The sequence below is a fragment of the Oryctolagus cuniculus genome, chromosome 12 (assembly GCF_964237555.1).
Source record: "Oryctolagus cuniculus chromosome 12, mOryCun1.1, whole genome shotgun sequence".
Classification (NCBI taxonomy): Eukaryota; Metazoa; Chordata; class Mammalia; order Lagomorpha; family Leporidae; genus Oryctolagus; species Oryctolagus cuniculus.
The window spans coordinates 76,219,091-76,242,531 of NC_091443.1; the positions used below are offsets into that span (position 1 = coordinate 76,219,091).

General features: G+C 39.2%; 1 protein-coding gene across 3 annotated transcripts in view; it reads right to left on the reverse strand.

The window, feature by feature from the left end:
* The window catches only part of WDR72 (WD repeat domain 72), a 243,332-nt gene that overhangs the window by 36,326 nt on the left and 183,565 nt on the right, over positions 1-23,441 (reverse strand). The window contains exon 19 of one of the 3 annotated variants that reach the window (XR_011380912.1): positions 9,236-9,364. The exons of the other annotated variants lie outside the window; for them this stretch is intronic. The gene's annotated coding sequence lies outside the window, so the exon portion shown is untranslated. The remainder of the gene's footprint in view (positions 1-9,235; positions 9,365-23,441) is intronic. 3 annotated transcript variants of the gene reach the window in all.

Below are 23,441 nucleotides of genomic sequence, written 5' to 3' on the forward strand. Positions count from 1 at the left end.
CTGTACTTTGGAAATTTATATTCATTAAATAAAAGTTTAAAACAAAAAATGAAAGATAGTAGGATGAACTATAAAGAGAAGAAATTTCAGAGTCAAGTGTTAAACTCTATACAAATTAGTTTGAAAACCTAAATTTTCTGGAAAACTTAGCAGTGATGAAAAGGGTAAATGGGTAATTACTACACTTGAAATAGGGGAAAAAATGTCATTTGACAAAATTCAACACCTATTTTTGTACTAAAATGGGATTCTTGGATATTTATCTGCTATGATAAATATGTATGGCTCAGCTCCAAAACCAACACTGTACTTATTTTAAATAATACTGACTTTTCCATGAAAATAAGGAAAAAACGAGGGTGGATATTCATTATTTCAAACTATGTAACATTGAGTTGGAAGTATGCATCAATGCAATTAAGCCAAAATGGAAACAGATGGAGGTACAGTTCCTAGGAAAGAAAGTTTCACTTCTTCCTGAGGATGAAACATATCTAGAAAAGCCCTCAGCCCCAATTAGTGGAAAAACCATTGCAAGCAAAAAGGTAACTTAATCAGGTAGCATGGTATATAAATTGGTTTTCAAAAATGCAAGCAAACTGTTAGATAAAATAACATGAAATTTCCAAAACGGCATCTCAAACTTTCAAGCACTCTTAGAATACACAAAGATAAATTGAACAAATGGTAAGAATTGTCTCACTTGCTCAAGGTTTTTCCTTACAAGAGTAACTGAATATCTAATACTGAGTTTACTATGATATTAAACAGCAAAGAACAAGAAGGAACAAGTGGAGAGATGTTAAGTCATGGACATCCCGCTTTAAGGGAAGAACGTGGCCTTAGATTCAAACCCATGGTTCAGTAGACTACACTGAATGTGCAGTCTCTCAAGAATGGTAATGATCAAATGAAAGAATTATTTATACACAGATATGGATATAGTTTTTAAACATCAAATCTAAAAATATTTTCAACAAGAATTTAGCAATGATTTTTATCAAATGAGTTAAATGATTATTTCATGCCTTAATATTGCAGAATAATTGAAATGGTACTCTTAGAGTATCAGTCATTCCATAAGCAATGAGTGCTAATGGGTGACAAGTCCTGAATGAAGCACTGGGTGCAGAACAGGATCAATGCATTGTGTATGCATCAGGTTTCAGGGTCTTTAAGAGCTGAATATTGACCATATACATGAAGGATGCTGACCACAGGAGGAAACACAGAACACCTCCCAAAATTTTTTTGTATGAAGAATTGCACTAGCCTCTTACTGTTACCATGTCTGGAATGAATGAATTTTATCCACTTATTCTGCCTTTGCTTCCTCAGCTTTAAGTTCTGCACCTTGGAAGAGATTAATTCATTGGATGAGCTACAGGCACCTGCCAACTGCTTGACCATACTGTGGTAATGACAGAGGGATCGATCTGGTGGTAGGTGCTTCAGGCATGCTTTTGGCATCTGAAGTAGGAGGACAAGCTAATTTATTGTCTCTGCAGGAATGCACAAAAGAAAACTGAGGTGCTTTCATGACAGCAACAGATGTTGGGCAACAACAAAAAAGACATGGCACTGAATGTTAAAGGTTGATGTGACAAGCTGCACAACTTCTTTGTAATTGACCATTTGGATTTGCCTGTTAAAAGCCTTGACTATGAGGCTTTTCATGGCCATCAGCTCTGCTTACTCCCTATAGTAATTTACAGCTATACTCTCATTATCTCCTACCTATCCCTTCCTTTCTTTGACTAAAGTAGTATATGGAAGCACTGAACCACACTCCTGACCTTTCGTCTAAAGACATTTGTGTGCAGGTAACTTTCCTAGATAAAACGTCTTACAGGGAAGGGAACAGTCAGAGCTACCTCTCTCCCAGTGAATACAAGGAGCAGGCCTGATGCGAGGACTGGAGTCCAAGATGCAGCACAGTTAGTTTCCATCATAAGCTGGGCTTGACACTGCTGTGGTGCATCTGGACCACATGCAGAATTTTTGGCTGACTTCAAAGAAAGTGATTTTGGGGGGAGAGAGAGAGCCACCAAAAGGAAATAGCAAAGCATTAATATTTGATAAGTTCCATTTACTAATTCATAAAGGCAGTGGGAATTGGGGTGAGGTTAAAAAGTAAAAGCTGAGGGAACTACCTGTAGTGAATGCTAATGGTTTTCTGCTCATGTCATAAACTGTCTTTTTGAGGGGGGAAAAGTATAGCTTCCTTGTAAAACATTACATATTGCCACTGTATAAGATTTTTTTCAAGTAATCCTGGCTACTTAGAGTAAGATCTCTGTTAAAAGGGGCTTATAAGCCAAGTAGTTGGAGGAAAAAACATTTTGGAGCTCTGTCAGATTAGCATAGACAATGAAGAAAATACTGCTAACGTTTTCTCTTGTTCATCTTAATATCAACACAAAACGCTGGGAGTGAAAGGCAAGAAGGTATAGTAAAAACAGGAAATTTAGGAGAACCCATAGCTTTGCCCCATGTATAAAGAACACAAAAATGGGCATGTGTAACCTAATGCTTACACATCAGTTAATGGGGCTGAGACACGGTGAGTTAAACTGTTGATAAAAAATTCCAGCATCCCACATGGGAGTGCCAGTTAGTCCTAATCCACTTTTGACCTAGCTTCCTGTTAATACATGTAATAAGGCAGCAGAATAAGGCCCAAGTGCTTGGATGCCTGCCACCTATGTGCAACACCAGGATGGAGTTTGTGGTTCCTGGCTTCAACATGGCCCAGACTTGGCTGTTGTGGCCATTTTGGAAATGAACCAGCAGATGGAGGATCTCTCTATCATTCACTTTCAAATAAGTGAAAAAATTCTCAATCAATTAAGATATATGCCTCATGTCATAGTGTCTGAGTTTGATGCCTACCGTGAGTTCCAGATGCTAGCTTCCTACCAATTCACACATGGAAGGCAGCACTAATAGCTTAAGTAATTGGGTCCCTGTCACCCACATCGGAGACCTGGATTGAGTTCTAAGCTCAGCTTCAGCCCTTGAGGAGTAGACTCTTTGAACCAACAGAGCTCTTTTTGTCTTTCAAATAAAAGGAAACTTATTTTTTAAAAAGAATTCAAGCTTCTATGTAAGAACTCTTTGAAGCAATTAAGTATTGACAACATTTATCTGTTCCGGTACTTTTTATCTCTTTAGTGTTAGGCATTCCACAATATGCATATTTTGGAGATCCTGGTCCTGATACTGTGCAAGGTGCTGAGCAGAAGAAAGAAGAACGAAAGGCAGGTTGATGCACTCAGATTTTACTGTCTAACAGGCAAGAGACTTTGAACAGGCAGGTACCATCCTGTGTTGAATGTCAGATGACAATAGAGCTGTTTTGGAACATGTTGCTAGTGGATGTTATACCACATGTTTCCTGAGTAAACTAGAATATAGCACAAAAGCTCTGTTTGAAAACCAATTAATTATCAGAGATACCTATATTCAGAAACATATAAAGATACTTCACATACACTGCATTCTTCAATCCTTAAAACAATCCCATCAACTAGGTTCATATTTTTCCATTACTGATAAGAAAATTCAAATGCAAAGAAAATAATATATCCTTGTACACACAAACTAAACGCCAATGCTGTAAAACAACTTCAAAAACAGGGAGATGTGAAGAGTTCTGTCAGAAGGACATTAGACTGATAAAGGCCATCTTTAGTAGGAGCACATTAATGGTTGATTAAGCTGAAGTCATACATTTCAGGCCTTGGTTTCATAGGAAGACAAAAGTTGACTTTTGTTGTCTTTCAGTGCCCAGCTATCTAATACATATACTCAGGGGCAGGTGTTTGGAGTGGTTACAACTTGAGATACCTGAAAACCCTATCAGAGTGAGTGGGTTGGATTCCTAGCTCTGCTTCCAATGACTGCAGCTTCCTGCTAATGTGTACTATGGGAGGTAGCAGGAAATGGCTGAAGTATCTGGTCACTGCCACCCACATGGGTGACATTCATGGCTCTAGACTTCAGCCTGGCCTAGCCCTAAGCTGCTAGAGTTATCTGTGCAATAAAGCAGTGAATGGGAGAGCTCCCCCTGACTATACCAGCTTTTGTCTCTCTGCCCCTGTGTCTTTGAAATATATAAAGATACTTTAAGTGATGAAAATCCATACTATATTCCCAAATTAAAATCCCTGGACCCTGGACCCAGATGTAGGTTCCAGGATTTCTGAGTTGCCTTGTCTGTCCATATGTAGATATTTGCTTTTCTTCTCCTCCATGCAGATACTTTAATGGGTAAATGTTGCTTCCTCCTTAGTAACATAAGCTCCACAAATCAGAAGTTCACTTAAATCAGAAAAGTCTAACTAATTCATTCATTTACTGAACCATGCTTGGTGGCAAGCACTATGATATGTGTGGAAGAAACAATCCATGACTTATGGTTGCTGCTGCTTCTATGAAGTCTTGACCAAGGATTAGCAAACCTTCTCTTAAAGGTCAAAGCATTAAATGTTTTAGACTCATAGGTCATGCACTTTCTATCATAACCACCAAACTTTGCAGTTAAGTTATGAAAACAATTTCAGACAATACATAAATGAATGAGTTTAGCTGTGTTCCAACAAAACTTTTCACAAACACAGCATGCTGGATTTGACCCAGGGGCCCATGGATTGCTCTTGATCACTCATGGTGATGCATGAAGCCATCAGCTGAGTCCCGGTGTCCACAGGACAGCGATGGTCACATTATTGATAGCTATTCAGAGCCTCTGAGCCTCATTTTCTGAAATCTCTCCAACATTCTATCTACTAAGGACTGAATTACTCATAACATACTCTGCCTTCCCTTAAAGCCCCAGTCAGTTATCCACCACCTTGGTCCAATGGAGGAAAATGTGTTTAGCTTCCTTTACAGAGAATGAATTGGGAAATGGACAGAGACTTTCTGTATATAAATTCCTATTGGATAAATAGCACTCCATTTAGGACAGCTATAAATGGAGAAAAGGGAATAACAGTGTCATTAATTCAATAGTTATATCTACTATGTGACAGGTTCCAAAATACAGATCTTAGAGTGGAAAACAAGATGCACATGATCTCCATCACCTATAATCCTTACAATCTCACCAGGAGCCATAACATCATCTAATAAAGGAGAAATGAGGCAGGTATTGGGGTGCAATGGGTAAATCTGCCACCTGTGAGGCCGACATCCCATATGGGGGCTGGTTCGAGTCTCAACTGTTCCACTTCCAATCCAGCTCTGTGCAATTGTGTCTGGGAAAAACAATGGAAGGAGGTGGGCTCCTGCCACTCATGAGGGAGAACCCAATGAAGCTCTCCACTTCAGCCTGACCCAGTGCCAGTTGTTGCAGCCACTCAGGGAGTGAATCAGCAGATGGTAGGTTGTTTGTGTGTGTGTGCACATGTATGCTTTTCATTTTCTCTAATTTCAAATAAGAACTTTCTAGAAAGGAGAAATAACTACTAATTACATATGAAAGTAAGTTATCTGAAAAGAAATCACAGGATTCTGTGAGGATACATAATCACGTGTAAACCTAATGAAGCCTGGAGGCCAAGGATGGCCTCAAGAGATCTTTAAGATAAGAGCTGAAAGATGGGTAGAAATTAGGTGATAGGAAAGAAGGCTGAATGTGTACCACTTGCAATAGGCTATGAAAATTCAGAGGTGTGAAGCAGGATAACCTGGCCTGAGAACTGGAGCACAGAAAATGGGGAGGTGACTGACAAACATGAACATGGAGGGGGTGGATAGAAGGACCCAACTGGAAGCCGAATCACACTTGCTATTATATCCTAAATGAAATGGGAAGGCTAAACTAATATTTGTGTAACATGGCATGTTCATGTTCATCCTTAAGATTATTTCAACTACTGTGCAATATATGACTTGGAAGGGAAATCTGATCAAACTCATTCTTGACCTTTTCTATCACCTTCTAAGGGCAAAATGCCTTTAGCCAGAGCACACAGAGCAAGGGCATGGGTGAAGAGACAGAATCTTGTCTCCCTTTCTCTGGTTTAGTATGTGTCCATAAACAAACTGGAGACATTTATTACCATACATTGATCCTTGTGCATAGGATTTATTCTAATGCTACCTACTAATAAAACACAAAACAGAGTTCCCACTTAGGAGTCGTACAGACACTGTATAAAATTTTAATTGTAAGATTCAAACATAAGATGGTTTAGACAAAGCAGGGAATCAAGAGGAAACTTGGATTCTGGTGACCTAGTGAAAGTTATCCGTGAAGAGTGATAAAATTAGATGTAGGATAACAATTCAGATATGAAAGAAGACTTAAGACACACACACAGTTCTGGGGAAAAAAGCTTCTGATCCAATCAGGCAGTTGATTGCCATTTAGGGCAATAATCTTGCAAGACCAGGGCGGCAAGGGAGGAAGTGAAATGACCATTTGACCACCTGCTGCAGAGCGTATTCAGAGAAGGGGCAGAGATCTGGTTGCTGGGAATGCCTTCCTTGCAAGTGTGACTTGACATTTTTAGACTATCCCCTAAGGAACTGCTGCACATCTATCTATATACATACTGCTATCTATAAAGACACAGACATAGATTCAATATTGGTGAAAAAGATATATATCCCAGCTTGGAGTAGTAACTTTATCTGTATAATGCCTCACTGGATTCAGGCACGCCACATTCTGTTTACTAGCTTGTCAAAGTTCTTCATGTGCAGTGTCACAAAGCACATGGTCACATCTCATATCTGCTTGAAGGGCAGACCATTGCGACCTTTGGCTTTGCGTTTTACAAAGACTAAAATCATTCTATAGGAATGCTACGCACAGCTACCCAACCCCAGCTCACACACTATTGCTTATTAAATGTTTATGGCTAATTTTATAGCCTAGGGCTAGGTGTCTGAATATTTTCAAATATATTTTCTATGGGAGTGGGTTTTAAAATGCTTCTCTCATTGTGTTTTATGAGATGAGACATAAAAATCATGAAGTGGCTTAGAAAATCCTTTTTCTTGGATTCTAAAAATCTGCACAGCATAGATAAATGTGCCCAAACATCTCTGAATTGGAAGACATGTTAAAATTTGTAACTTATTTCTCTTCCTGAAAGAAATGTTAACCAGAAAAACCTGATTTCACTTCCTCTTGCTTTGGAAACCTACTACACCCACATTTCAGGGGCATCCGCACAGACACTGCTTCGTTTCTGCATAGTATAGATGCTCTACAGGAAGTGATGGAATTTCAAATGTGGGTTGAAAGGTTCAAATTCTAGTGAAGAAAATTACTTCCACTGTCCACAGCCACAATCATCTAAATCTCTAGACATCTTTTTTTTTTTAAGAAAGAAAAATGAAAACCAGTGGCTTTCTTTAGTGGCCCTTCCACTCAATAATTCAAAATAGTGCATTTTCAGATAGGGGAAGAGAAAATCACAATGCCCAGTAGAAGGAAGAAGTGATTTTATTATCTAGCAAGATAGTGGCTTCATCATTAAAGAATTCAACCAACTGGAATACAACGTCCTTTGACCTAGGAGATAAGAGGTCAGACAGCAATTTTGAATAATAAATGAGACCTGTTGACCTCATGACCCAAATCTGGCAGGGTGAGTGTTTCCTCTTTCAGCAGCTGCTGATGGCAGACACACACGCATGGGACAGCTCAGCTAATGAGCTGCCTCAACCTAGGCTGCAGGTGTCACATTTTTGTAGCACAAGGGAGGAGGAGTTTTTGAAGCTGTTGTCATATAAAGAGAAATTTATAGAAATACTTCTGTTGCTTTTAAGGAGACTTCTTTCATGGTTCTTCATGTTTCTATTTAGGTAGTAAATTGAGCAGAAACCTAACATTTAGTCAAGGTTTTTATTCTAACTCTGATTTCCTTTATTATATCAGCTCTGGCCAAAAGAAGAAAAAATCATTTTGCTGTATGTATTTCACTTCTATGATTAGCAAGGTGATTTTACAAGAATTTTCTAAACAAAGGAACAAAACTTATTTCTAAATGTCACCTTGGACCTTCATTTTACAGCAAATAGTCCTTTATTTAGATAAAGTATTTAGATGTACATGAACATTCATGATATCACAATTACCATAAATATTTACAGTTGAATAACACGATGGTCTAATTAGACCTTTTCAATTCTTCAAAAAAATGAAAGCCAAAACATGGCTTTTAACTATTCTAACATAATCAAACCTCCTTTGTTGCCTTGGAGAAAAATCAGCTGTTATAAATTTCATAAAACATGACTAACTTTCACACCACTAACTGAAAACATGTACAGAGTATTTGTGTTCACTTGGTGTTCTTTAACATGAAAATGTCAGGATCCTTGCCAAATTCAAGTTTAATTAATTACATTTATAGTGCTAGGTTTGCTTTCAGCTTTCAACAAAATGATATTCTTCACTCTTCACATTAAAGTCTTTACAACGTATGAATTGAGAATGGACAATTGATAAAATATCATTTCCCCCTTGCAGTGATATAAAACAGATGAATAGGGACTGTTTTGAACTATTTTTTTACCTTAAATTAAGAGGGGAAAAACCTATCCAATGAAGATTTACAGAAAGCTTCAACAGGGACTCATCAAAATTCCCTGTATCTGCCAGAGTAGAAAGACAAAATGACAGCCCAAATAGTTGCTGTTCACTTGTTTTTAAGTTTATTCAAGTTGATAGCAAAAGAATAAACCCATATAGAATGATCTGGCATGTAGACCCTGTTAAGCATCATTGTGTGGTGTGAAAACATTTTCCTTTGTACATAATGAACTTTTCCACAAAGTCACATTTTCCAAACCCAAAACAAAAACCTACCTAGATTTATGGTGATATCACTTTTTACTTAGTAATATAGAATTCTATTGCTATGCTGACATACATCAGCTGAATTATACTGGAGAAGAAAAGAAATGAGTTTACGGGCTCAAGGAAAATACCTTAGGAGTACTATGGAGTACTTGTTTGTCCCGTTTAAGTATTTCACATTTCTTTTTAAGTTTCACTACAGCCTCCTAAAGGAACATTGGCAGTTGTGTGCTGCAAATGTTTAACAAAATATTACAGAAAAAATAAACTAAATCCCTGACTTGTGTCATTTGCTGATTGTTGTGGTACAAATATTCACACATGAATCAATTTCAAGTTACCAAAGTGACATCAGTAAACACGGCGCTGTGAAGAGAAGGGTGAGTGACAGCAGAGCAAGGAAACCATACTGACCTGGGGAAGGACACACACCCTTCTGGGAGGAAACAGGCAGGGCAGACCTGTGGAGACCTCAGCGCAGGTGCAGACGCAAAGAGCGAGCAGGAGACAAAGATGCAGACCCAGTGGAGAGAGAAGACGGAGCTGGGGAAACAAACAGAACCTGCTACTTCAGACACCCCTTGTCCGAAACCGCTTTGCCTGGACTTTCCTCCTTTCCATGAATAAGGATGTTCTGGCCTTTGTGTGATCTAAGCAGGGTCTCCTAAGAATGAATTTGCTGCATTTAGTAAGTACTTGTATATATCCCTGGACATCCAGAGGTATACTACTACTGGTGATGGGCGCCTTCCCGTTTTGGCTTATTTTCCCCTTTCCTACTTTTATTTTCCTTCTTTTGAGCTATAATCAGTATAATCGATATCTGTGGTACTTGTAATTTTCTGAGTCCTGAAAATATAACAAACCATCTAATGTTTTAAGTTTCTCTCAGTTCTACTCTTCTATCCTGTCACCCATGATACAATTAAATACATGGTTTGGTTTACTTGTTTTATGTTCAGGTCACTTGATTTTTTTCTGGGTCTGTGGTTTACAAATCAATTTTTCCCATGAAATATTTTTGGCACTTCATTGGTCAGAAAGATAAGGGATTTTGTACCTACCACCTTAAAAATCTTACAGCATTCCTTCAGGACAAAGAAAGCAAAGACAGAAGGATCAAGGTAAATTTCTAAAACATACAGCAAATGGAACTGAGGCTTGCATATGTTTCCATGTTATTAATCTGATATTTTGAATTGTTTCAAAAATCAAAATATGCACAAAACACTTTGAATCTTTTCTTTGAAAACAAATGGGGGGGCATATCCCATCATTTCTCTGTAGGGGGAACAATGATGCTCACTTAAGCCTGCCAACCAGAAATTTTAACTGAGGCAGAATGAAGAACAGACTATATAAGTCAAGCATATCCAACATCCAGCCCTGAGAAGCAACATTTTTTTTTTTTTTTGACAGGCAGAGTGGATAGTGAGAGAGAGAGAGAAAGGTCTTCCTTTGCCGTTGGTTCACTCTTCAATGGCCGCCACGGCTGGTGCGCTGCGGCTGGCGCACCGCGCTGATCCGATGGCAGGAGCCAGGTGCTTCTCCTGGTCTCCCATGGGTGCAGGGCCCAAGCATTTGGGCCATCCTCCACTGCCTTCCCTGGCCACAGCAGAGAGCTGGCCTGGAAGAGGGGCAACCGGCAAAAAATCCGGCGCCCCGACCGGGACTAGAACCCGGTGTGCTGGCGCCGCTAGGTGGAGGATTAGCCTATTGAGCCGCGGCGCCAGCCGAGAAGCAACATTTAATCAGCAGTTACATTGTAAGAATAGGTAACTGATATCAAGATATGGGTTATGATGTTGAAAATCACTAAGTTTTCAGCATAAGAAAACAGATTCAAGTATTTTCAGAATTAAGGATTCATATTCCTTTCTTCACTTTACAAGAAAGATGGACTTTTCTATATAACAATCTCTTATCCCAGGATTCACATAATCCACAGAAGACTGCCAATAGCAGGATCTGGAATCAGCAGGGTGACATTCAGTGATGTTCTTGTACGTGGATGGAACTGATTTATCAATTGTCACATCACCCAGATAGTCCATGTGAAGGTTAACTTGGCAGTGAACTGGTGATTATCTGGTGAACCCATCCTAGTAAACTGCTAAAAGAAATTTAAAGAATATAGTTGCAAGAGGAAATAATAATTCTTTCTGGATGATTCAAAATGCACTGCCATGAATGGACTGGATCCACGACAGCAAGTTGAGCGAGTCAACTAAGACCAGAAAGGGATTCTGTAGCCTGGTTCAAAGCATAGCATAAACCTGTTCTTGACAAAAATGTAGATGAGATGTATAAAACATGCTAAATACATGTAGAAAGGCTATATACTCACTAATGCCATATGGCACACATTACACATGGCACATGCATTACACATACACAAAAACCTGAAGAATTTAAGTTATTAGAACAACAGAAAGGATTTCATTCTGAATACATAAAATTAGGATAGAGGAATAAAAGGCTTATGGACAACAGGACTCTGACTTTAGCAACATATCCATGGTTCAGTTGTTAAGGTTGACTTGGCCAGAAGAAACTTGTCTCTACAAGGTTACTTTATTAGTACTCAGTAGCTCAGGCATCCAGAGAGTTTGGATGCCAAGAAGCAGTATCACAAGCGTAGAAGCAAAATGAACAAGTACAGCGCCTTTATACCTAGTTTTCTAAAGTTAGGATGTTCTTTCCTGTTCTCTAAGTGGAGAGACACATGGTGTTTGGCATTTATTAAATTTTCCTGAACCTTCAATTTATCTCAGAGAAACAAGCTTCCTGCTTCCTTTCTCATGGTAAAAGAATGTTCAAAGTGGGGAGCATCACTTATCAGCTTACTTTGAGTATAATGCCCCTCACACATTAAAATGACAGATTCATCTCACATGTCACATCCCAAAAAATAGTAACAACTGCAGAAGATGTCTAAGGTTATATCTGGATCCAGCAATAAACAACATCTTGATCCACTAGTAATGCCTGCTAAGAGCCAGGAATGGAGAAGAGGCAGCCAACATGGCATCACGTGATCTTGGGAAAGAGGGCTGGGCTGAGATCAGGAGAGATGTGGCCCATGAACCAGACAGAGTAAAACACCAACCATTCTTTACGTTTTAATGAAGGGGGTGCTCCTAGATAATCTCCACTATTCTCATTAGTCCTGAGATCATTTAACAGCATCTGTTTATACAGCAATACAATAATTCAATAAATAGTTGACATGTTCATGTTTTAGCATCATTATAATTTATAGAGAAACAAAAGCTCAAAGAGGCTAGCTAGGATGAAATAGAAGATGCAGATGGCATTTAGATGTTAGTTTCCAGAAAATGGACACACTGATATACACTGCTAAAGTCACACAATATATTTCCTATTTTGGTCAATTAGTCCCCTCCCCATAAGCTCTCCATTCCTTGCTGGTGAGAGATTATGAATGCATCCTGCAGCCTTGCTTGAGCCCAAACTAGTGTGAGACTCCTCCACAACCATTGTTGGAGCCACTATGAGTTGATGGGACGCTGCTTCTGGAGAACTCATCTCCTGGACTTGCTCCCTGACAACAGAAAACTCAGCCAGTCTAGACCCTGAAGTCCCAAACAGAGGGAAGTGGCAGATGCTCTTTCTCCTTCAGACCTTGGTGGTCCTTTGTGGGTGCCAAAAACAAATGAGTGGGGCCAGAATGTTGTCAATGGAAAGGATTAGACGAAGCATACACTTATGAACTAGAAGAAAGAAAATGCCTCCAATATCTCCCTTGCTATACTGGAAAGTGTTTTTTTTTTTTTTTTTTAAATAGTAGCAATGGTAAAATCCTGCAAAAGTGGGATGGAGCTCTTGGAAAGATACAAATCTTCTGCCTCCCCACACTGACTGAATTAGCTCCACTTCTACCACAGATGTGTACTGGAATCTATTGTTCATTCTGTATTAGGAAGCTATGGATTATAGTATTAGTTGGAACAATTTTAATCCACTTTAGTGACAATCATTCTATAATAGTATATAATTAATTGTCCACAAGTTAGATATTACTCAGAGCATATTGGGTGCCTTCCTATCACCTATCAGCTTTAGCTGGGACTGCTTCAGTGGACCTCAGCTGTTCAAACAAAATCAGGAGTATAGCATAAGGTAGTGCTGGCATTAGAAGAATTCTACAAAACTGAATAGTATGTCAAATGTCATTAGACAACTAAAGGCTTCATTACATAGTACTGCATAGGTACCACCCTCCAGGTTTGACTTTTGCCCAAATGACTCAGTGCAGGAGTGAAGGAGGAGTGAAGATTGCTTAAATACCTGTCCAAATGATTTAGAATTCAATATTTCATTAAATCATGTTTAATGCAATATTGAATTTATTTCCTAATTTATAAATTCAAGAAAGTCCATTCCTTAGGCTGCTATAAGATAGAACTGTTATTTCAACACCCCATAGTTGTTTTTTTTAAAGATTTATTAGAAAGGCAGAGCTACATGGGGTGGAGGAGACAGATGTTCCATCTGCTCGTTGATTCCCCCGAATGACCACAATAGCCAGGACTGGGCTGGTCCAAAGCCAGAAGCTTCCTCCAGGTCTCCCACATGGGTACAGGGGCCCAAGCACTTGGGCCATCTTCTGCTGTTTTCCCAGGTGCATTAGCAGGGAGCTGGATCAGAATTGGAAAAGCCAGGAATCAAACTGGTGCCCATGTAGGATGCTGGCACCAGAGGTGGCAGCTTTACCTGATACACCCCAGCACTGGCCCCAAAACCTCATCAATTCTTGATTTTTAGACAACTTTTGTTTTCAATTAACTGAATGAATGAGGCCAGCTTATTCTGGTTCACAATGGCAAATGGCAGCTGCTTGTAGATTTTGGTTCTTCAGGACTTTTACAGTGAAGCAAGATATGGCTTCAAACTAAAAGGCTCTTAATGATTGACTTTTCAAAAAAGATCCTACTTAAGCTACCCCATTTGAATTCTTAAAATATAATTCTTATTAAAACATTTGTGGGAAGTTAATGCCATGCATCAGACAAGCAGTTCTTGCCTCAATTCATTAATGTATGAATCAAAAGTACCCTAAGCATTCAGTCCACAGAAATATAACTGAAAAGCAGTAACAACCTTAAATGTCACTTACCTACAATTTCCTAATTTCCTGCTTGAGTATTAGTGTAATTTTTGAGGACTGACATGTACTTTGCAACCACTGCAGTGTCCCCTTTTTCTTTTGGCCATGAACTAGAAAGAAAAGTCTTTGTTCCCAAAATGAATGCAATTTAATGATAAACGTATGGATATTTTTTCTAAAGTAGAATGAAAATTGAAAAACAAGGGTGAAGGCTTTTCTTAAGTAAAATGATTTTAAAGATGAGGTGATGCTCAACCTCCCCATTGGACTTATGTGTCCTTACTGTATCTGCAGGAAAAGCTCATTTGCAGACAGCTGCAGTATGAGCTTGCTTTCCTTGCCCTGTCATTGACCTCCCACCTGATCTGAAAGAACCACCTTCTTTCAAAGTGAGAAGTTACTCATTTACTGTAATAGCTCCATTCTGGGTCTCCTTAGCAGAAACCAGTAATTGTGCCCAAATAAGGTTTTGTGATCTTGACTACTGTTCTTACAGGAGAGGACAGATCCGCTAGGAAATTTCCATCCTGCCAGTCACAGTAGGCAGCCATAAAGTTGGTGTTTAAAACTATAGCTGATGTGTGGTGGTCATAAAATGAAGGAAAATCATTAGAAGCTTGCACTTGTGACGTACTGGAGTTTGCCAGTTATGTTCCCTTAAGTCCACCACTTATTCATTGAGCAAGAGCTGCTATGTTAGAAGATAGTTGGCAGTCTGCTATGTGCACCTTGAAAACCACTTGATGAAGCAAAGCATGAAACAATTGAAGCCTTTGGAAAATCAGGACAAATAAAATATTTTGATAAACAGTTAGTCAAGGCATTATAAGTTGAAATGCAGTTCTGTTAAACAGACAGTTCAGAAGCCCATAGCACATTTATCACAGCTCCACAGACAAGTTATTGAGCTGTCTGTGAAGGAAAAAAAGAGCCAAAGAGGAAAGCTTCCAGCAGCGAGTGGTGGTTGAAGTCCTTGATGGATAGGACTAGATGATGCAAAGCTGTCCGATGGCTTTCTGCAAAATAGAATGAAGGGATTCAAGGTCCTTCGTGGTGCGCTGACCACAGATGAACAGCTACTTTATTAGGGCCCAGAAAGAGGTTGTGCCTTACTCTCTATTCTGCCACTTTCAGATGCACATGGTTGACTGGACCAGCCAGCCACTGTGTTTTACAGGCCTGCCATCTTTACCTTTAAGACACAAACAGGCTCCCTATACAGGAGACAAGACTGCACAGGTTAGAAGCTCAGATTCTTAACTCTGAATTGGAGTGATGCGATGGAAGATTGTTAGCCTCGGCTTCCAAGCTCGCTCCCTTTTTTCTTCATTTGCACGTGTGCATTCCCAGCAGCCACAAGCCCACATGTTGTGCACTGTGGTCCCCAAGACACATGGAAATTTATTTTTCAAGGACTAAGATGCTGTACTCATTTTAACGTTGTGCCCTAAAATAGAGCATAGGTTTCTAGACAGGGCATGAATGTTCTTGGGAAGCTTGTTTAAGCTTTTCAGTTAAAGTAGATATCAGTGATTAATATTTATTCTGGCTAAGAGTTGTAAGAGGAAATAATTCATGTGTTTTGATCCCTGTTTCCAGTGTGCTTCATGTCAGCTAAATTTATTAGTTCCATAATAATCACTCTGCATGCTTCTAGTATTTTATCTGGATGGAGGGAAGCAGAAGAGATGAAGAGGGAGACCATGTCTACAATAATTTTCAAAGATCATATTCTTCAACAATATCTCTTTAAACATCATTCCCAGAGTTCACTCTCTGTAGATAGTATTAATATATACCTTTGTTTGACATGAGAATACTATAAATCCTTAAGTTCTGCTCCTTTATTGGCATTTTAAAATTGCTTTATTTGATTTTGACTATCATAAACTGCATCATTCTGAACACTTGATTTAACTAATGAAGAAATTCAATAAATCTAACACATTTAACAAGTATTTCATCTGAAATTCACTGTTATATTTAAGAATTCAATGTGCCATCAAGAGATATTAGATTTCCTGTATTCAAAATATTAGAAATTATGCTCTATTTGAACATTTCCTTTCTTGTTGTAGAAAAATATCATGGTAATATCTTACTTTTTTAATGTTTATACTAACATGTGTATTTTCAAAAAATCGAAGATGACAAAGATACCGAAAGCTGCTATTCTTTCCAGAATCCAAATCTATATACCAAATACAGAAACATGAAACAAAGCAATCAAGAAACATAAAGCATAGCAATGCTCTATTTTGCTAAAAGCTGCTAGCAATAAGTTTCCCTTTAAATAAAACTTGTATATAGTTCCCTACCTTCTGATTCCATTTCCCCTTAAAAATACAGGCAGAAGAGTGGTTTGTTTTTCCCTAGGAACTTGAATATTTCTCAATATCTGAATTCCTTGTTATCCAAAGTTCCTGTCATCTGGGGACTTCTTAGAATATCTCAGACCTCAACCCCCAAGAGCGAGAACTAGCATTTTAACAAGTTCCCTAGATGATTCCTATGCACATTCAAGTTTGGAAAGCCTGTTTTAAAACAGTACTTCTCAACCCCGTCTGCATTTTAGGCTCACCTGAGGACCTCTTAAAAAATATAGATGCCAGCGCCCCACTATAGACCAATTAAATAAGAATTTCTGACAGCAGGGCTCAAGCGTTGGTATTTTTCAAAAGCTCCTTAGGCAATTCAAATGTGCATGCAGGGACAGGGTTCACCACTCCAGTCAAAGTGGTGTAACCTGTGGGGTCAGTATGAAGCCTTTTAGGCAAATTATAATCTGAATCATTATGTCAACAGCAACAAACAAGCTAAAACTAACACTTAGATATCACATACTAGTTACTACCACCAAGCTCTTTAATATATTGCCTCATTCAACACCCAAGGCTAATGATACTCTTCCCATTTTGCACATAAGCAAACGGACTAGGAGGGTCTGAATAAGCTGAGCAAGATCAGACAGCTCATTAGCAGCAGAAAATCCAGGAGTCGAAACCTGTTCTGTTTGACTATAGAGCTTATGCTCATATATCTTTGTTACAGTCATGTTTAGGATTACTTTGAGCATTCTCACAGCTTTTCTCAAGTTGCAGAATGGTTTGCTTTTAATTGCCACCCTTGACTCCAGCAAACTTATTTCTTAAATCCAAGCTTTGATTTGGCCTCTACAATAACTGAGCCTCAAACTTCAATGTGAGTTAGAACCAACAGGAGAGTTTGTTATAAGACAGTTGCTGACTCAGTAGGTCTTAGAGGCAACCCCAGGGATTTGGGTTTCTAAGGAGTACTCAGCTACTGCTAGTGCTGCTCATCCCAAGGACCAGAACCATCCTTTAATGATAAGTGGGGGGAGACTTAGTTGCCATGGATCTTATGTTACCTATCAGCCTTATATGTAACTTTTTTATTTGCAAAAATTTGAGGAAGCTTATAAATAGGAGGCAGGAATAAGGGAGAGAGATGACACATACATGTTCATTGGAACTGATAAGACAACTTCAAGTGGAAGTAGAAGTAGTTTCTTTTTTGTTTTTAATATTTTATTTGAGAGTAGAGCTAAAGACAGTGAGGGAGAGACAAAAAGGTCCCCCCTCCACCAGTTCACTCTCCAAATGGCCACCTTGGCCAGAGCTGTGCTGATCTGAAACCAGGAGCCTCCTCCAGGTCTCCCATGTGGGTGCAGGGGCCCAAGCACCTGGGACATCCTCCACCGCTTTCCAGGCCACAGCAGAGAGCTGGAGCAGAAGAGGAGCAGCTGGGACTAGAACCAGTGCCGCAGGCAGAGGACTAACCCACCGCACCACCGCGCTGGCCCCGAAGTGGTTTTTTTTTTTTCTTTTTTTTTTTTAACTTTTATTTAATGAATATAAATTTCCAAAGTACGGCTTATGGATTACAATGGCTTCCCCCCCATAATGTCCCTCCAACCCGCAACCCTCCCCTTTCCCACTCCCTCTCCCCTTCCATTCACATCAAGATTCATTTTCGATTCTCTTTATATGCAGAAGATCAGTTTAGCATACATTAAGTAAAGATTTCAACAGTTTGCACCCACACAGAAACATAAAGTGAAAAATACTGTTTGAGTACTAGTTATAGCATTAAATCTCAATGTACAGCACACTAAGGACAAAGATCCTACATGAGGAGTAAGTGCACAGTGACTCCTGTTGCTGACTTAACAAATTGACACTCTTGTTTATGGCATCAGTAATCTCCCTAGGCTCTTGTCATGAGATGCCAAGGCTAAGGAAGCCCCCTGAGTTCACTGACTCTGATCATTTTTAGACAAGGCCATGGTCAAAGTGGAAGTTCTCTCCTCCCTTCAGAGAAAGGTACCTCCTTTGATGACCCATTCTTTCCACTGGGATCTCACTCGTGGAGATCTTTCATTTAGGTTTTTTTTTTTCCCCCAGAGTGTCTTGGCTTTCCATGCCTGAAATACTCTCATGGGCATTTCAGCCAGATCCGCATGCCTTAAGGGCTGATTCTGAGGCCAGAGTGCTGTTAGGACATTTGCCATTCTATGGGTCTGCCGTGTATCTCACTTCCCATGTTGGATCGTTCTCTCCCTTTTTGATTCTATCAGCTAGTATTTGCAGACACTAGTCTTGTTTATGTGATCCCTTTGGTTCTTAGTCCTATCATTATGATCAATTGTGAACAGAAATTGATCACTGGGACTAGTGAGATGGCATTGGTACATGCCACCTCGATGGGATTGAATTCGAATCCCCTGGTATGTTTCTAACTCTACTGTTTGAGGTAAGTCAGCTTGAGCATGTCCCGAATTGCACATCTCTTCCCTCTCTTATTCCCACTCTTATATTTAACAGCGATCACTTTTCAGTTAAATTTCAGCACTTAAGAAGAATTGTGTATTGATTACAGTATTCAACCAAAAGTATTAAGTAGAACAAACAAACAAAAAATACTAAGAGGGATAACATATTAAGCTGTTCATCAACAGTCAGGGTGAGGGCTGATCAAGTCACTGTTTCTCATAGTGTTCATTTCACTTGAACAGGTTTCCTTTTTGGTGCTCAGTTAGTTGTCACCTATCAAGGAGAACAAGTGTTATTTGTCCCTTTGGGATTGGCTTATTTCACTCAGCATAATGTTTTCCAAATTCCTAACAGGGATCACTTTTCAGTTAAAATTTAAACACCTAAGAATAATTGTGTGTTAATTACAGAGTTCAACCAATGGTACTAGAACAAAAAAAATCCGAAGTGGTTTCTTAACCACTGCCAAAAACTTTTCCCAAGAGAAAAATGAACTTCAGAATTCTTTTCTCTACAAAGCTAAAATTAGACTTTGTGTTGATGGCAGGCAGGGCAAGTATTCTAACAGTCAGATAAACGTACATTATGACATTGTTCAGAAAATAAATGCTCAATGATGAACAATTTTAAGGTCTTCTATGCTTTGTGTTCCCTCAGTTACTTAAATCATATCAAGATCTATTTAATTATTCCATGAAATGTTTTGCTTGAAGTTATAAATTACAGAATCTGAAACAATAAACGCAAAGATTTTGTTATTTAGCTCAGTGATTTATGCACTTAGTACAAATTTGACAACTTAAGATACACGTGGGTGTTCATCACTTTTGGAAAATTTATCCATAGGAGAATTGTAGCTAGGACCATGACCCTAACTGTTGGCACTGGATATTGTTCAGATGTGATTCTGAGAATGGTATTTATATGAATAAATTTCAGTAAAGAGAAATTTGTGGGATTTTTGTCATTTAAAGTTAACAAGAAAACTGACATTAGGTATCAGACTACAACTTCTTTTAAGTCTTTTTCTGGCCTGAGTAAAGTTTAAAAGAAAATTTCAGCTTTCACTTATAACTTCAATGACATGTACTTTTTTTTAAACTTTTATTTAATGAATATAAATTTCCAAAGTACGGCTTATGGATTACAATGGCTTCCCCCCATAACTTCCCTCTTACCCGCAACCCTCCCCTTTCCCACTCCCTCTCCCCTTCCATTCACATCAAGATTCATTTTCGATTCTCTTTATATGCAGAAGATCAGTTTAGCATACATTAAGTAAAGATTTCAACAGTTTGCACCCACACAGAAACACAAAGTGAAAAATACTGTTTGAGTACTAGTTATAGCATTAAATCACAATGTACAGCACACTAAGGACAGAGATCCTACATGAGGAGTAAGTGCATAGTGACTCCTGTTGTTGACTTAACAAATTGACACTCTTGTTCATGGCGTCAGTAATCACCCTAGGCTCTTGTCATGAGATGCCAAGGCTATGGAAGCCTTTTGAGTTCACTGACTCTGATCATATTTAGACAAGGTCATAGTTAAAGCAGAAGTTCTCTCCTCCCTTCAGAGAGAGGTACCTCCTTCTTTGATGACCCATTCTTTCCACTGGGATCTCACTCGTGGAGATCTTTCATTTAGGGTTTTTTTTTTTTTTGCCAGAGTGTCTTGGCTTTCCATGCCTGAAATACTCTCATGGGTTTTTCAGCCAGATCCGCATGCCTTAAGGGCTGATTCTGAGGCCAGAGTGCTGTTTAGGACATCCGCCATTCTGTGAGTCTGCTGTGTATCTCGCTTCCCATGTTGGATCGTTCTCTCCCTTTTATTCTATCGGTTAGTATTTGCAGACAGTAGTCTTATTTATGTGATCCCTTTGACTCTTAGTCCTATCATTATGATCAATTGTGAACAGAAATTGATCACTTGGACTAGTGAGATGGCATTGGTACATGCCACTTTGATGGGATTGAATTGGAATCCCCTGGTATGTTTCTAACTCTACCGTTTGGGGCAAGTCAGCTTGAGCATGCAATGACGTGTACTTTATTTGCTCTTTTGAAATACAGAAACAAAATTGGCCTGTTACAGAAAAGGCCTTATAAAATGTTCCTTAAAACTCCTCAACCCAGGTTTGAGGTGAAACAGTTTGCTGAATGATTAATCTAATAGGAATGTCAGCTTGAACACAATTCTTAAGATTTTTTTTTAATATGAAATACTGTTCCTGCAGAAATTTGGATGACATAAAGAGCTCGGGCTTGCCTATCACGCTGATTACTTGATGTAATAGTAAGCAAGCTTAAGTGAACTGTGTGTCTTCAATCTTTCCAATCACTTAGGGATGGGCATCAGAGCCTGCCATCCATCATCCCTGGCCTGAAACATACGGTGCATCAGCAATCTTGGGCTGACCTAAATGATAGCAAAAGCCACTACGCTGTGCACAATAAGAAATTGTTGTCCACTGAATTACAGGTTTGTGATTAGATTGCTAACATGGCCAACTTGATGTATAAGTCAAGTGTCCGGGGTAGATATTCTTTAGGATCTTCTGAAGATTAATTTATATCCTTGAAATGTAGACCAATCACAGAGTCAAAAAATATGTCAAGGTATTTTTCTTGTAACCAAGAAAGCTCAGCTGTTATAACAGGCATTAATTTATTTCTGGCACTTTTATCTGCAAGAGAATTTAATAAACAAGGTGTTTAATAGCTACATGTCAATGTGGCTACAATTGCCCCATACAATAATTAGGTTTCTATAGACAAATTCTTATGGAGAGGAGTTATGTATTAGGGATGTAAAACAGAAATTTCAACTCTCAATTTTTTTATTTAAAAACTTCAAAAATCTGCCAAAATGCCCATCTAAGACCCCTACATGTGTGTTTGCTCCTGTGTCTGAAGATACCATGCAAATTACCTGGAGGTCATACTATGCCACTTCATTCCTGTTCTCCCAAGATTAACATAACTGCTTTTAAACTTCAATGTTAAGGCAAAGTCGGTTACACAGCCCTGAAAGAATGTTGTCACAGGAACTATGAGGACAGCCTTCAACTGGATTCTTGGACTAAACTTGCTGCATGTACTTAGATCAGCCATTTGTAAGCTCTCACCAATGCTATCCACATTGGGTAAACCAGGAAATACTATTATGTACCCAAAGTGTCATTTAGGAGGATGACATTTATTCCTTCAACGTTAGCTGGACACACCTCTCTTCCAGTCACACCACCAAGAACATAGAATGATGACAGTCTAGGGAAAGGAGACAGACAGGAGAACAGGCAATTGCAACACCAAGCCTACTGTATCAAATAGAATTCTGCAGTCCACAAGCCTAAATTCTGACTCGATCCTAAAAGTTTGAGAGTTTTAAGGAAAGTAGACTTGAGGAAAACTGGAGGGGAGGTTTGGTGAAGTGTTCTGAGGCACGGAACCCTAGGACAGAGCACCTGGGGACCTCGGGGCTACTTAGTTCAAAAGGCTAAATAGGCAAAGACATGAGGTATATTTTAAGAAGTTGCAATGGCCAGTGTCGCAGCTCACTAGGCTCACGGCGCCGGCACCCTGGGTTCTAGTCCCGGTCGGGGTGCCAGATCCTGTCCTGGTTGCCCCTTTTCCAGTCCAGTTCTCTGCTGTGGCCCAGGAAGGCAGTGGAGGATGGCCAGGTCCTTGGGCCCTGCACCCGCATGGGAGACCAGGAGGAAGCACCTGGCTCCTGGCTTCGGATCGGCGCAGTGGGCTGGCCAAAGTGGCCATTTGGAGGGTGAACCAATGGAAGGAAGACCTTTCTGTCTCTCATTGTCAAAAAAAAAAAAATTGCAAAGAGACTGTAATGAAGTTTCTTTTTAAATTTTTTAAAATTCCTTATATCAAAGGGGTAAGAGGGGGAGCAAGAGAGGGAGGGAGGGAGAGATCTCTCATTGACTGGTTGACTCCCCAAATGTCCACAGCTGCCAGGGCTGATTTAAGCTGAAACCAGCAGCCAGGAAGTTAATCTTGGTTTCCCACAGGGCTGTGAGGGACCCAAGTTCTTGAGCCATCATCACCTACTGCCTCCCAAGGTGCACTTAGCAGGAAGCTAAATCTGAAGTGGAGCTGAATGTTTCTCTTTTTAATAAATTATATTTTGGAATATATGCATGGGAAAAACATACAGAAAAACAATGTACAAGGAAAGGTTTTCCTTATGTCTTCTCTCCAGCCACCCATTTCTTTTTGGAAGAAAAACCCCATGAACTGTTTCTTACATGTCTTCCCAGATATTTAGTGTATATATAAGAATGGATAATATCTATTCTGAACACTTATTCCAACAAATAAAAGAATCAGCTATACTATGCACAGTTCTCTTCAGGCTTTTCTGAGAATATTTGGTATATAATGAGCCACATTTCTAATTCTTTATAGACACTGCATGCTGTTCCATTATATGCACTGAACCACCAAAGTTTATTTTACCAGTCACCTGCAGATGGGCCATCATTTGCCACTTTGTGCTCTTACAAATATTTTGACAATACTTCTAAAAAATATAGCTATGTTACAGTCCAAGAAATAGAATTTTTAAGTCAAGGGGTGTTAACATCTTGGGAAATTTTTCTAAAATGCTCTCTACTGACTCTGCACTAAACACGTAATCTCGTTTGCAAGTTAGAGGAATGGCATTTCCTTACTCT